This window comes from Ixodes scapularis, unplaced genomic scaffold (genome assembly GCF_016920785.2).
Source record: "Ixodes scapularis isolate PalLabHiFi unplaced genomic scaffold, ASM1692078v2 PGA_scaffold1__304_contigs__length_218370807, whole genome shotgun sequence".
In the NCBI taxonomy this organism is placed as follows: domain Eukaryota; kingdom Metazoa; phylum Arthropoda; class Arachnida; order Ixodida; family Ixodidae; genus Ixodes; species Ixodes scapularis.
Window position 1 is genome coordinate 108,537,839 of NW_024609846.1, and position 5,468 is coordinate 108,543,306.

Here is a 5,468-nt window from a genome sequence, read left to right on the forward strand (position 1 = left end):
AATCTGAGGAATTAAATGCAGGAAGACGAGAAAGCTCGACTGCCACAACATTCTCATTGCCCTTTTGGTGATCTTGAGGAGACGCATGGCCACCCGGCAATTGTTATCGGTTGTCGACCGTTTCCCTAAATACAGAGTAGTGTAACCAGAGCCTGGTGGTCCATCCTGAGCATGAAATGGTGACCGAAGAGGAAAACATGATGCTTCTCGCAGGCCCAGAGGCACGCCTATTCCTCTAACTCTGCAGAGCGGTTGCACTGGGCGCTGGAAAGCAATCGCGATGTGAACAGGATAGTGCGAATTCCATCTGGATGTTTTGCTGTAGCACTGTGCCTAATCCATAATTCGATGAATCTTTCTGACGATTGTAGAATTCTAACTGGAGAATTAAAAAAAAACTGACAAGTAAATTTCTCTCCAACCTGTGACGATAGCAGGCAGTGTCACGTCGAAAACTAAATGGAACAGTTTCGAATCGTGTTTTGACTGATGCAAATGCCACCTCTTGTGCTTTTTGCCATTATAAGGGGACATCTTTCCGCAGATGCACATGCAAGGGCCTCACGATGGTTGCAAAGTTAGGTATGAATTTGAAACGGTATGTAAGCAGGTCAAGCAAAGACCGGTTATGATGTCATGTCTCTTTGAGTAGAAGCTTGCATGGTGGCTTGAACATTATCATGGCATGGCTTAATTCCCTGAGGTGTCAACTTATGTCCAAGAAATTGAAGTTGCTGCACTGAAAAATGCATTTGTTTTTGTTCGGTTTCCAACCTGCGTCCTGTAGGCGGGGTAAGCCTTGTCTTAGGCGGGCATCATGCTCTTCAGTTGTGCAACTGAAGTTGAGCACATCATCCTGGATAGATTGACAATGGTGCCTGTTGTGTCCCAAAGAATACAGTTCTTTATATTTTGAAAAGCCGGAGCAGTGGAAGCCAGCCCAAAACATACTGTGAACAGGAAGAGACTTTCATGAGTCACGAACGCAATGAGGTCCCCGCTCTCCTCTATCAGGTTCAGCTAGTGGTACGCTGACGAGAGGTCCCACTGGTTGAAGATGTGGGTGCCAGAAAGCTGGTGAAGGAGCTCGTTTGGACACAGAAGAGGACGTGAATTGAGAACAACAGAGGTGTTTGATTTGCGGAAGTGGTCTGTGATGCATTATTGCGCTCGATCACCCAGGAGTGCTCCAACTTTGCCGGCTCTACAGGAACTTTGTCATGCACTGCAAAAGTTATCCTTCATAGATTCTGTTGCACCAGACTGATGGACATTTCGTCTTCACCTTGTGAACATACCCAATGGCGTGGCCCATACCTGAGAACAGCTGGAGGAAACCTTTGACGGCCTCTGGAAGGTCGTTTGCCGAAATGATAGTCACCTGTCATCCGCAGGAGATGAAAAGTCCAGTTGAATTTCCAACCCTTGTAAAGCATTTATAGTCCCATTACGGCTGTCTTGTTCGGACGACGTGGAATGTGCAATCGCCATTACTTTGTGCCAACTGTACTGGTGAGCTGGCTTTTTCCAAAATGTTTGGAATAGCAATGTTTTCTTACGGAGTAGCCAATGAATGCAGTACTTGTAGGTTGCAACTTACAAGAATGGAAGCATCTTCTGTAGACGCTTTCCAGAAGGATTGAAACCGAGGGTCTTGTGTCTACTAGGAGTTTGATAAAAAGGAACGCAAGTATCCTGCATGTGGTACAGTTTGCTAATATCCGAGTTGCTATATTTCAGTTTGTTCTATGCTTGGTACTTGTGATCCTGTCAAAACTGTTTGCTTGCAAACAAAGGCAAAATGTCCAATCTTTCATTTTCTGCATGCTTGATTCCTTGCAGGACGTTTAGGGTAGTCTGCCATGTGGCACATTGAACCAGATCTGCAGTAAATGCTGGACGACCTTTGATTGGGTGTTTTGCCCCTAACTATTGGTTTCTTTTGGGCTTGAATCTTTGCCACTTGAAAACTGAGTCCCGCATCTTTGGTAAAAACTTTGGCCTCCTTCATCGCCCGCTGAACTTTTTAGGTGATGGCAAGAGCTGATTCGAGTGGTAGCTCAAGCTCTAGTAGTGGGCGGTTTCATACTTCGGCATGAATTGTCTTATTGACAAGTTGATTGCAGATTATTTCATCTGTTATTGTCCCAAACCAGCAGTTTGTCGCAAGGCCCCGGAGAACGTGACACACTCTTGTACTGTTTTGGCCGGTCATCCACGTGTGCAACGAAAAATAAATCTTTCCAATGTTTTACTGTCAAGAATTTTTGTAACTCTCTTGCCACTGCATCATAGGCTCTGGAAATGGGCGATGCAGGTCTGCGCGATTCGGAGGTAGCTCCTGCAGTACTTGCACTTAGATGAGTGGTAGCAGTGGACAAGGCAGAATCTTCCGGCAGTTTGCAGTAGGTCCGCTGACTCTCAGCTTCAAGTGAGCTAAATAGAATGGCAGTTCTGCCATTATCTATTGTCGACCCATTGGAAGGGATCGTGTACTGGCGTACCATTCCTCCATGAAATCGCAGGCTCGCCTGGGTATGGTAGGAAAGACGGGTGAATCAACCTTTATAATCGAGTTGAAGCTGTCGATTGTGACAATTGTTATGTATAGGGACTGTCTATGCAAGTTTAACAGAAGGCAAGCTGTTCCCATTCAGAGCTCAGTTCGTTCATTCTTATTCATTGTCTTCTTCGGCTCAACCTACACGTAGACACAACAATTTAGGTAATTCAATATTCCCCCCTCCCCCAAAACAAACACCTGGCTATGTGCCTTCTTCGATCCAAGGTACCATGAGCACAACTAACGTTTGCAATATTCGCGACTCCAGCTTAGTCTAGGGGGTGTGCTGGTCAGGCAAAATGGCGGACAAAAGGACGTCGTTTTCATCGTTCAGCACGCGGACCACCATAAATATCTTGCATTGCAGCATAACATATGTGTTACATAAGAAAGCAAAACGATTTTTCGACAGTAGAAACCTTCTAATCAATGCATGGGAATGACATGGCAGAAGCATAAAAATAATCACTGGAAACAGTGTTTGTTTCTATGCTGCCTACAAGAACCAAGCTGTGATAGCAGAAGACAGAATCAAAATGACCTCCTCTCTGGAGCTTCTCGGCGGTGCCGCTACGCAGCGTCGATAGATTTTGTTGGAGTCGCCAATACACTAAGCGGGATTTACAGACTGTCTTACAGTGTAGTGCATTTATATTTGATATGCTATAAAAGTTCTGGTCTTACTTGTTCCGATCCCGAGCTGCTGGCTCCAAATATGTTGGGCGAAAAAATTTCAGCTGGTCGTACGCTATGTTCAGCAGTCGCACATCCAGACATACGAGCAGAAAAAGTTCATTTTCTGTGACACACCTTCCCAAGTTTTTTTGTGTGATTTTGGCATGTCCCTGCAGCATTGCCCGACCTCCTGGGGGCAATTTCCACATGTGCATCTGAAAGAGGATACATTTCAGTTGAAAAATTATCTTCTATGCTTATGTGAAAAGGGAGCTTGAGGCAGATGTGAGAGTGGCGTGCCAACGTTTCACTAGGAGACCTGCCTTGTTCAGGAGACCTAACCCTGAAGAAGGTAGGTTTCCTAATGAAGTATCAGCACGCCGTTCTGAGGTCCACCTGAGAGGTTAGGTCTTCACATTCTTCCTGCCAGCCTGGACTCCCTTGGTGCTATGTTTGTACTTTCTATAGTTCTGGTCACCCCAGAAAATGCAAGTTGCACAAATAGTTCTTATCTGCATAATGTAGTTCGTACTGGACTTGGGACTCCTGGCTTTCCTGTTGCTGGCTATCACGTCGTTCCCTTGCTGGCAATGGGGGATCAAAGTTGTACGGATCAGGTACATATATAGCTCCTTGCTGCAGGCCTCCCAAGTCTGCTCCAAGCGGCAGGCTGTCGTCGTCGGACATAGATACTGAAAATAAAGCATTTGGATCAATGAAACATTTGATTATGTATGATCAGTTACATTTATTTTTCTCTGACGGTTGCATTAGCTCTGGCAAAGTGTTGTAAACAAGAATGTTTAGTAGGAGTTATTTTAATTGAGTTGTGTAAATTACACATGTGTATTACTTTGTTGTGCTGGTTTTGTGGGAATTGTGTGTATGTGATTGTTCTTACCAAGCTACGGTATCAATAAAAAATGAAACAATAATTGCACCCTCTTTTTTGGTCCTTGACATTTGCATAGGTGGCTACATGTGATCACTTATGCTCATGCCACTAATTTGCTGTTACCCTCTAACAAAGAACAAAACAAAACAAAACAAAAACGTGCGTGCAAATATTAGCTACACTCTGAAAACAAACAAATGTGCACTGAAGCGTAATTATCGCAGCATTGATCATTTTCGCGGACACTTTTGCTATTGACAACAAACGTGTAGTCTGTCGTACAGCTCTATAAAGGTGCACAATTGGGCTACTAAATTTGGAAATATGTGCGGTCAAACCAGTCAAACGCACACCGCCTTGGCCGCACTACGCGCCGGGCGTTTCCGTGTGTACGAGTAAATGTCTAGCGCCTGTAGAAACAAGCGGCGAGAAAACTTCGCCATTTTCGGGAAAAGATGCGCAAATTTGGGGGTTTACGTGCCAACCCAACGAGGGGTACCTAGCACGTCCCAACGGAGGTCTGATTATTAATTTGGACCACTTCGCAATCTTTTGACGGGCAACCGATATCTCGGTTACACGGCGCCTTCTCGGTAATAAGCAAGCGTAAAATTACGAGCATCTCGGTCGGGATTCTAACCCGCCAACTGGGGATATGCAAGCTGACCTATGTTCCGGGACAACATTTTGTGGCATATCGGAAAAATTAGAGCGCGAGTACACAGCTTTCGCCAGCGCTGAAAACCCTTCCTGACGAAATGTCTGGTGATGCCAAACCTTCGACGGCACATAAACGATAACTGAAAGAAGAGTTAGGGCACGGGCGAGCTGGTGACCGAAGACACGGAAAGACGATTATGTGGCACGTCACCTCGCACAGCAAAGCTTCGTGGGATGTGTGACGGTTGTAACTAAGCTCTAATGTATCAACTTCGTGAGGACAAACGAATGCACCACACTGTTGATTTTACTACAGTTCTTTTGTTCCAGCGGGCATTGGCCGTGGCACGCTCGTACGTAGTACATATACATGTATTGTTTACTCTATTTCAGCTTCTGAAATGCCTACGAAACATACGCTTGAGAAAACTTGCCTTTTCTGTAAAGAAGCGCTAGCTTCGTCCCCGGTGGTGAAGACGTCGTTGGATGCTGTAGAGAGCTAGGTTGGCGAAAAGTGCGGAGCAGACGACACTGGCGCTTGCTCCCCGCTCGCCCGCCCGTCCGCGATCGTGGAGAGATTCACGTGACGGCTCGAACCACGTGGTTCGTCATAACGTGCACATGCCTCTGACGACACGAGACCAATGTTGCCTGTCTCATTCAAAGTTTCGGTTT